This window comes from Lactuca serriola, chromosome 3, assembly GCF_051521515.1.
Source record: "Lactuca serriola cultivar US96UC23 chromosome 3, Lser_US96UC23_V15, whole genome shotgun sequence".
NCBI lineage: Eukaryota > Viridiplantae > Streptophyta > Magnoliopsida > Asterales > Asteraceae > Lactuca > Lactuca serriola.
The window spans coordinates 108,129,694-108,140,816 of record NC_136410.1 but is presented as its reverse complement, the minus strand read 5'-3'; the positions used below and the strand labels follow the sequence as shown (position 1 = coordinate 108,140,816).

Sequence of the window (11,123 nt, the reverse complement as noted above, 5' to 3'; positions counted from 1 at the left end):
GTTCATCTTGTTGGGAATTCATTCGGATTTTTTTTCTCAATATTTTGTAAATTTTGTTTTTAATTCTATAAATTATAATGAAATCAGTTTAGGACAGGAGCTGTTTAAGAATCAATTATTATCCTTAGGGAACAAAAAGAGTAAATACTTTTGCATAAAATACATCTATGGGATTACACGTTTCTAATGACGAAAATGATAGAAATTTTAGATATCTGAATTTGCTATGGGAATCTGTTTTCTGAAATTCTCCCATAGAGATTCTGATAGCAAAGTCTAGTACCCAAGAATTTTATGTTGGCCTTATAAACAACAATGATCAACCTAAATTCTCACAGTTGCATGGCATCTTACTTGGAACATGGGTCTTTTAAAGAGTCGTTCAAATTTTTTGTTGTAATGCGACATAAGGATGTTGTCCCAAACGAATCTACATTTTCTATTGTACTCACTGTTAGTGCAAAGTTATTCTCTAGGAGATATAGAAGTATGTTACATGAACTTACAGAGAAGACCAGATTCATGGTTCAAAAGAATGTCGAAGATGCCTTGATTAACATGTACTCAAGGACTGGCGACATTAAAGTTGCTGAAAAGGTGTTTTTAGGTATGACTAATTATCGTGATGTTACCACCTGGAACACAATGATAAATGGATATTGCTATCATGGCCTTGGTAACGAGTCATTAGCTTTGTTTCAAGAAATTTTGAGATCGGGGGTAGATAATAATGATGTGACTTTTATCGGCGTTCTGAGTGCATGTGGTCATGTGGGGCTTGTGGAATAAGGGTTCTACTATATGTACGAGTTAATGAAACAGAAGGGTGTCAAACCTGGTTTAGACCATTATATGTGTATCATTAACATTCTAATCAAGGATGGACAACTAAATGAAGCTTTAAGTTTCATCATATCAACACCAAGCAAGTGGGATGTCTTTGCTTGGACTACCTTGCTCAGTTCTTGATGTTTGAGGAGGATAATCCATCTGAAACAAATGGAAATTGTTCGTTAATGGTAATGTTATTGTGTGTTTGATTTTCGTTTAATTAAGCTTTTTCATTGCAAACAGGTGTTATGTGATGTGGACAGTGCTAAAGAATTCATCTTGTGTGATTATAATAGAGATGCTCACTCATACAGGTAATAATGAATATCATAATATCTCATCACTTGCCTTGTCAAGCACCTTATTTAATACAATCATTAATCATTTTAAAAGTTACTGCAAGAAAAGAGCAATCTTGCATTTTTTTACTAGATAATGTACCTTTCTTGAGCCTCCTCGTAATCAAGTATAAGTTGCTGGCCTAGTAGTTATCTAGATCACATCTTATCATGCACCACAATAGGCTAACATATATTGTTATGTTTGTTTGCTACTTAATGGGCTTAATGGGGAAATGACTCATCTAGTAGTCTATATATGAGTGTTTCTTTTGACTTGATGTAGAAAGGAGTCAAGGACTTAATGGGTCCTAACTTTTTGATAAAATTTCCCTCACTTGTCCATTTCCCCTGAATGTACAACCACTTTCTCAAATACTTGTTTTAATTCCATTTATCAAGACAAGACTTTATATAAGTATCATTTAACAGTAAAACAAAAAACAGGGCCTATGTGTAGCGTTATTTGTCTTAAAGACATACATAAAGACTAAAGAGCATATGTACCTTTTATTTCCAATTTAGTGATTTGGTCTGATAGGAATAGGATTAATCGTCTTTTTAAAATAGTAATAGTAATGTTATTTTATTGGTTGTTGATAATGTGAAATATTTGTTTGGTTGGTTGTACTTTGTAGATCACCATGGTCAAATAAATACCATCCTCCATTAGATGGGGGGATGTATCCATCTCCTGAATTGAGGACACATGAAATAGAAGAAAATGAAGTCTTAGGTGTATATCGTGACCAGTGAGGTCCTTTACTTACACCTCGTTTGTATGTTGGATTTATTGTGTAATATGAAAGAAATATGAATGTTGTGTTTTAATTTAATATTGGAATATGTATGTTGAGTGTTGGGGGTTTAAAGGTATTATGAAGGTGGTACTTCATCGGTGTACTTATGGAAGGATGATGAAAAGGAAGGCTTCCTGGCTTGCTTCTTGATAAAAAAAAAGGTCAGTGTTGACTGTTGACATCACATATAGGCCATTTTTGTATCCTTTTAACTAATATTAATATTTGAAGTTTGAACTATGATATGAATGAATATGTATCAAAGTATGCACATGGTGTGCGAGGTTACCTAAACAAGCGAGGTTGGGATGCTATACATCTTATTAAGGTAGACTATAGAGTTTTTTTGATCTGTTAACTGTTAAGAAGATAATATGATGATTAATTTTTTGTTGGAATTATTAGTGCATTAGGTTGGGCCAGAAGTGGAAGGAATGGCTGATTATTGTATAACAAGCACTGTGATGCTGTCAATGACTACAGATCATGAGAATTCTGGGAATTTTAGTTTGTCTGGATCAGTTTGAAGACAGGTATATGATCTTATTCTTATTATGTTTGATTAACCCTACAGATGCTGAGGCTTTATCAAGTAAGTCTTCCTGAGGGTAGCTTAAAGTTAAAAACAATTCCTTAAATATGTTAGTTTATAATATAATTTTAATTTCATGGGTGTGCTTTTAGGGCTAAAGGTGTTAAGAGTACTGAGTTTGGGATTTAATGATGTTGCAGATGTTGGTTTGGTACATAAAGGTGCTTCTTGTCATTTCCTTATTTTTTATTTAAGTTTTATACTAAACATGTATAAAGTCGAAGTTTTTGATGTCTATTAAATTAGAAGATTAAATGTATATTATTTCCTAACTACTTATCTATTTGATTTAACAAAATAAAAATGAATATTTGTCTACAAAACAATTACCATTAAAAGGATTTTGTAAGACCCAATATCAAGTATTCAAAAACATAGTTATCGGATAATATTTTTATACCTACATATACGATAATTTTATTATCTTTGTATACATAAAATAAAATAAAAAAACCTGACATAGTTATTTTATAGAAATATGATGTGTGCTTCATAGACAACAAATTAGATAATCATTAAAAAGAAGCTTTTGTATTGGATACGTAAAATAAAATAAAAAAACCTGACATAGTTATTTTATAGAAATATGGCATGTGCTTCATAAACAACAAATCAGTTAATCATTAAAAAGAAGCTTTTGTATTGGAGAAGACATTTGAAAATATGTTTTTCATAATTAACATAGCGGAATAGATACTCTTATTCATATTAAATATTTATTTTTGCTAATTATCTAACATGTATTTTTTTAGTGCATATACATTTTTATATATAGATGGTGATGCATATATATTTGTAAATGACAGGCCTTCATCATTGAAATGTTTGGAGTTGTCTGATACAAAGTCAGAAGAAATGGTCATTGTCATCTCTCAGGTTACACATTTTTCTAACTAAAATTAAGAAATATAAATTTCCTAATTTGATTTTTAAGGATTAATTAATTAATCTTTTATAAAATCTGTTGCATGGTTGATGAATCTCCAAATTTTAAATCTTTCGTTCACTGTTATCATGGATGGAGGTTTATCAAATCTATCCAGATTATCAACTCTTAGATCACTTAACTTAGATGTTCGCCACGTCACAGATGCTGGACTTTCAACTCTTTCATGTAAAAAAAAAAGGTTAGTTTATCTCTTTGCTTAATAGTAATTTCATTACTTGTTTTATATTAGTTAACATAAATTGATTAATAAGGTGAATTTGTTGTTTTATTCAGTACACTGGATAGCATAACAACTACCTAATGATCCAAGTGCTTACTTGCCATCCATACCACCTGATGGACATAAACCCTAAGATATCATACTTTGGCATGGATAGAAGCTTTGGAGGAAACGAAACTCAAGCAAGCACTCAGAGGGTTGTTGGCACATAGTAAGCAAGATAATGCCATTGTATATAAATTCTGCTTCTATTGAGTTCAGTTTTTTATTACATGTACTCAATATTGGAATAATTATTTGTATTTGACATATTAGCAAAATGAATTATCTTTGTTATTTATGGTATTTTATTTTGTATTAGTGAAATAAGTATTTGTATTTGACATATTAGTGAAATAAACTTCGTAAATGGTTGCTGAAGTTTATGACACGCAAATGCATGTCATCTTCATTTATGACAGGGGCTTTAATGATACGCAATGCGTGTCCTAAACGCACGTCGTAAACGACACGCAAATGTGTGTCGTCTTCCCTTATGACAGGGCCTTCCTTGATACGCATTGTGTGTCGTAACTGCGTGTTGTAAATGCGTGTCATAAATGTGCATTGTAAATGTGCGTCGTAAACAGATGACGCGCAAAAGCGTGTCGTCCCTCGTTATGACAAGGCCTTCCTTGAGACGCATTTGCGCGTCGTATGATCGTGTAACGACACGCATTGCGTGTCGTAAAAGGTTGTTTTTCTAGTAGTGAGTGACGCCTTTACTAGGTATCATGTTCAGGTTTATTGCTCAAAGCAAATGCTTTAGGGCCAAGACCTTTAATTGTATACAACTTCATATCTCTCGCGAGATTGTTTCATAAGAAATGAACTCATTCATTGAAGTTGTATCTATTGAATATTATTGTTTCATTAAGTCATTAAAGAAAACTAAAATTCATGATAATAAGAATGGATTATATAACTACAAAATTTTAACAAAATTCATTTTGTATTTTCAATATTCAATCTTCAATATTAGTACCATTTTAGTTTCCAAAAACATTAATTATCAAAGTCTAGGATCCAAGTTGCAAAACAAATAAATGGTTAGGTATCCTTTATCCCATCCATTTGAATTCAACCTGGTTGATATCGATTATTAATTAAATTTTGCTATATAATTCCTAGATTTATGGGATCTCTAATAATAAATTTAATTACACATGTTTGATCTCATCTATGCCTTGGAACTCGCTTGCTTAGGTATCCTTTATCAAAAAAGATTTCTGATCAAATCATCCAACATGAAAAACTTATGTAATTAGCCTATAACTTGGTTATAAAAATCACGAAGACACCCTGGCCATCAAAAGACAACACTAAGTGGTTAGGTATCCTTTATCCCACTAGTACATACAAGAGACATGCAAGTGGTTTTCAAAAGGGTTGCATAGATTTGAGGTTTGTAAAATAAGGGTCTTCATATGTTTTATAATTCTAGTTTAAAAACATATGATATCATGGTTCTATATAAAAGGCTAGTTTTTATATAATTTGACGCAATTCAATTTTAATAACCGGTATTGATGAGTTGAAAAACTCTTTGATCGTTTAGATCTTACACAGGTTAATCAGAATAATGCAAACAGAAATATCAAACAAGAGAATGAATCAAAATAAGCTGAATGATTCAATAGATTCACGCCTCAGCAGAGCTCGACAAAGAACTTCCGCTGTAGAGGCTTTTTAGTGTTACAATCGATAAAAGGTTTTCGCTATGAATGATCGACTCCAAAATCTTTCGTACAAAGATGCATGCAAGCATCTATAAATACTAAACCCTAATAATAAAATCACGGATGGACAGGCCCAATCCGGATACAAAATTGGACTAAGGACCGAGCCCAAGACGCAACACGTAATGGACCCTACAATCTCCCCATTTGCGTCAATTGGAGCGAGATCTTACTTTGGCTTGCTGGATCCTGCTGCAGGAACTTTCTTCGTGGTATCGAACAGACGAGGAATGATGGCTAGAATGGTTTGTCTGAAACGAATGTACCACTGGATCATATCATCGAAATACTTTTTGTTATCTTTAGAATTCTGCTTGCACCGATTAATGATCCCCAGAACATGCTCCAAGCACAAAGTGGTATATAGATGCTTATCAGCCAAGGCGAACAAACATTTTTGGCCTTCATTTCTGGTGAACATGACTGAGTTCCGCTTTGGATCGATCCTCCCCATTTGCATCATATTCAAATCACTTGCAGAACCAACTGGAGAGATGGTGGGCTTCTTCTTGAATACACTAGCAATCTCATGATCCATTTTGGCAACCTCCATGATGTAGCAAACCAACATCCTCTTGAAGTGATCTATGATCAGCCCATATTCAGCTTCATTGGTGAGGAGGATGTTATGCAGGATGATCCAATCGTGTGGATTCAGGTTGGGAAGATCAGCAAGAGAAATGGCATGTTCGGCTTTAGCTGACCCCCTCAAAACTTTGAACCTGACATTTGTGAAGTTACCCTCCTGAAAGGGTTTGAGGACCCGAACGTTGACGATCTTCTGTGCACTCCATGTCTGATACTGAGGCTGAGCATAGCTCAGATATAAGTCAATAAGCTCCCTATCGACCTTCGGGTGAGGATGAGGGACTTCAGCGACGTGAGAAAATGCATGAAATATGAACGCCTTTCGGGTTAAGGGCATGTCGAATTGAGAATCGACTGAATTAATCTTGTCCAAGGAGATAACAGGTTCAAGCTAGAGGATGTTGGGGGTATCGATAGCTTCTTTGATAAGCTTCTCGAGAGTCCATGGAGGAAATAAGGTTTTTCGACTTTCAAGGAGATCATGAGCCTCCTTCATCTTCCTTTCGTTTGCTTCTGCCTCTCTAGCAATCCGAGCACTCATGTCTGAATCCTTATCCCTGGCCTGTTTCTTCAAGAGATCAGCAATGGTCTCTTTGTCATCATCACCATCACTGTCATCTATAGCCTTTTTCCCCTTATCTTGAACACCCGAACCAGAAGCATGACCAGTTGTTGGTGGTTCGGTTGCTTTAGTTGAAGCTGATTTAGAAGAAGGAGGCGGTTGATATTGATTATCGCCCTTTGAATGTCCTTCTCCCCCTTGTTTTGGATGGGCCACGAACTCAGGAAGCCCCTCAATTTTGCTGAGCAGGGCAAGGGCAGGAGCAAGCTTTTCCGTAAGCGTTCGCCTTATTGAGTAGTTGAGAATTGGGTCGTGTGCTTCAATAATGTTGGAGAGGGCTCCGTGGACATCCGAAACACAACTTGAAATGACCGCTCGCTCAGATCGAAGAGAAGCAACCTCCTTCTCTGATTGGGAAAGCTGAAGACTCTTGACCTTTAGAGCAGTTGTTTTGCGTGCAAGCACATCCATCACAGAGTTCTCTGAAGCAAGGTCTTCTTTGAGCTTGGTCAATCGCTCCTCAACAACTGCCTGGAAAGATTTATTGTCAACTTCAAGAGTCTGAAGAAGACCGGCAAAGATTTGCTTGTCTGATGCAAATGAAGTAGCCAGCTTCTCAACAACGGAATCAACCCTCGCTGCACTAGAGTCAGCTTCTCCCTTTAAAGACTATAAAAGAATATTAACATCGTGAAATAGTTTTTCGACTTTTTCGGTCGCAGCAGCACAGGCCTTTGTGGATGCCTCGATAGCCACAATGGCAGAGTTGATAGAGGCGTCATGAACCTTGGTGAAAGCATCAGCCATCCCCTGAATGGAAGCCTCTGAGATATTGGACCGAGAGGAGGAGGAGGAAGTGAGGAGACTATCAATTTTCTCATAAAGTTCCTTGATGTGCTTTTTAGTGACAGGAGCATCATCGTCATCATCGCTTTGAACCTGGTAGGGACTATAGTAGACAGAATCAAAGGTCATGTCTTCCCCTCCAAGAAAAGTCTCAGTATTGGCTGAGTGATTGGGAGATGAAGGCGAAGGTGGAGGTGTAGTTGTGGGAGTAGGTTCGGGTGTGGAAGTATGTTCGGTTGCAGGTGTGTGTTTGGGTGCTGAAGTACGAAGCCCCGTATCATATATGTTGGTTCGAACTCTAGTGGTTGTTGTTGTTGTTGTAGCTTCTGAGAAAATGGGAGGTGGTACAGGAATAGAAGTAGAAGGAATGTGAGTAGTGGAGGTTATGGGGGAATGGAAATAGAGATAGTGATTAGAGGAGGAGAGACAGGTTCGGTTGTAACTGGTACCTCATGTGAAGGCGAACGGGAAGGAGAATCGCCTCGAAACGACTCATCTGAGTCTGAATCCTCATCCTCAGATTCACTGGAAGAAGAGGCAAGAATGAGTTTCCTACTGGGCTGGGTTTTCCTCTTCTTTGGTTGAGGTGATTGGGCATCCTTCGTTGATTTTCTCTTTTTAGGAGAAGGGCCTTTCGCCCCTTTGACCACTTTCTTGTCCTTCCCCTTTTCTGGCTTCTTGCCCCTGGGAGCTGGTTTGTCAGCATCGTTGATGGACTGAAGCATCTCTGGAGTGAGCTCTCTGGGACCCGAAGGAAGAAACTCCTTGTAAGTCTTGATGATGCGGCTCTCCCTTGATACACAAGCATACATTGACTCTGGAATAGAGCCAACAAATAGGAACTTGGAAGAATTCGTCACAATGATCTTCGTGGTGTGGAAGACGCCAATCGAGGAGAGTGGAGAGGTGGCCACAATAGGGACATGATACTTGTCCATGGCCCATTTGGTGACGAGCGTCCAGAACCTGGCGTAGGAAATTTTAGATTGGCGAGAAGTAGAGGCAAGGCTTTGGATTAACTGTTTCCATAGAACTGAGCCATAGTCGAGGTTGACACCATTATACAGCCCATAGAGAATCGTCATGAACAGACGACTAGCCCCATCAGAACCTACACTCCTCTCTGATAGAACCTTGAACAGGATCGTGAAAAAGCCATTCCATTGAGGAGGAAGACACGACTTCTTGAACTTCGTGACGGTGGTAAGGATTTCAGTGTAACCCATGTTGTAAAACATGGAGAACAACTGTCCCACTAAAATCAACTCAGGGTTAACCCTCGACTCATCAGGTTCAAACCCTAGAAGCGAGCAAAATCGCTGTTTTGAGATGGAGGTTTTGGTATCAAGAATGTCGAAGAAGATGCGATCAACAGACTTATCATAATGAGCAGTGGAGAATATCTGGGAAAGACACTCCATAGGCACCGTCTCAACCTTGGTCGGTGCGAGAACCAGTGCAGAGTACTTGAGACACTCCACTATGGGATACATGAAGGCATCATAGGTGACGGGATTGAGATCAATGATTAAGCTTTGCTGGGGTCTGATTGGGAGAATGTGGGAGGTTTCATGAACAGAGGAGGAATCCGCCATTACTGAGAGCTTTGAAGAAGAAGATGAACAGTGGAAGAAAAGCGACTTTGCTAGCTCTCAGAAATTTGGGTGCAGTAAAGAGATAAAAACATAGGGTTTAACCCTTTATACCGTCTCTAAAAGTGAGAGAAAAATCCGCCCCCAAATCTTCTTGAAAAACGAATCGGTTCCTGAGTTGATTGACAGGTGACAGTTAGCAGCTTCTATGATTACGCATGAGAGAGAAAAATGTTTCCATTTTGCATGTCTTCCCATCAAATGCCTTTTTGAATTCCTGAAACCTTTAGTCTCCCGGCTGAGTCATCATCTTATCTTTAAAATGAGCTGTCTCCACTAAATAAAAGCAAACACGTAGATAAACCACAGCATCCCGTTGAGAATATAGCATTAAAGACCAGAGCTATAAAAATAGCTTGTAGTGAACTAAACCAGAATTGTGGAAAATCAAAAATATTTTTGTGCATAGAGTGTCAAAGATAAACAAATAAAGCAACATATATGTGGGAAATTGTGATGTCAATATAGACACGAAACAGTGGATCCCGGGCATGAATCTCTTCCTTCAAAGTCAAGAGACTCTTTAAAGTGTTTGTGTGGTATCCCGTTGAATTACGATCAAGCACTTATTAAGAAGTGTTGAAAGGCATCTTTTAATGAGGCTTAGAGGGGTGGCTTTCGCTTCAGTTCAGAATTCCAGATCTTGACATAAGATAGAAACCGAATGAAGTACTTATGAGACCAATGTGGTCTGTTGAACAAGTATAGGTTTGGATCGTATTTTAGTGACGTGTTGGAAATGCTTGGTGTGAAATCTCAAGAAAATTTAAAACTGTATTCTATGGGAAGAAATGTTATGGTATGTAAATTTTTCATAAGAATCACACAAATAGAGATTTCAAGGTACAACCACTTGGGTGGATTCGTTAATTCATAAGTGAAAGTTAGAGCAAATTTAATTGTTCACCGTCAATTCATAGTGGGTATTGAATTGTGGGTTTCACTTAGCACGTAGTGACACGAAGCTAAGATCACAAAAGACAAAGATTGTGTAACCATAAACCTCAGTGGTAATTTCTGAGAGTCTCAAGGGTTACATGTATGAAGTGAATATGATGGAGAAAAATGTTTGAGGTGGTGTAAGGAAACTAAAGTACCTCTGCTATAAAAAAATAGTGACCAAGCAGAAAACTCTTAACTCATATGAGAAAAGAGTAAGGTAGCTCATGATTAGAATAAATGTGGCTGCCTAATTGGGAAGACAAGGTTTGTATATACCCAGTCAATAAGGCTTTATTCAAAATCAGTTGAGGCTTTGGACAACATACATCAGCATGCTTCTATGGACACTTAGCTAGTAAAAAGTGTGAGAATGATACCTACCCCATCGATATTCCGTAAATTGTTAACATAAACAGAAGTAGAGACAAAAAGAAAGAAAATATTTTTGGAATTTTTGATATTTTTGTAAAGAGAAAAACAAAACAAATGAAACAAAAAAATTTTTTGAACTGAACCCGAAATGGACCGAACGCTTAGTTCATTTCGGTTCAAAAAAAAATATTTTTGGATTTTTGGAAAACAATTGTACAAAAGTATACAACCAAAGATATCACCTTTTTGAGATAAGAGAAAACAAGTGCAGTGGGATCGAACCCAAAATAGATCGAGCGTTCGGTTTATTTCGGTTCCCGTGTGAACTGAACCCGAAATAGACCGAGCGTTCGGTTCATTTCGCTTCCAACTTTTAGTTTTGAGAAGGCGTTTTTGGAACAGACTCCAATTCCATCATACCTAGGCCTTGTAGGATTTTATTGAAACTTGCTTCAGGAAGGGCTTTGGTGAAGATGTCAGCCAGTTGATCATTGGTTCGAACAAAGTGAATTTCTACGTTTCCATCTTCCACATGATCCTTAATAAAGTGATACCTCAATGCTATATGCTCTGTCTTGAAATGTTGCACTGGGTTATGACATATCCTAATTGCACTTTCTGAGTCGCAATATAGTGGGATCTTTTTCATATTG

General features: G+C 37.1%; 2 pseudogenes; both read left to right on the top strand.

Moving 5' to 3' along the window:
- Positions 1-315: 315 nt before the first annotated feature.
- Positions 316-789, top strand: LOC145095599 (pentatricopeptide repeat-containing protein At5g39680 pseudogene; annotated as a pseudogene).
- A 179-nt stretch (positions 790-968) lies between these two features.
- On the top strand, positions 969-3,501 carry LOC145095598 (F-actin-capping protein subunit beta-like; annotated as a pseudogene).
- The last annotated feature ends 7,622 nt before the right edge of the window (positions 3,502-11,123 follow it).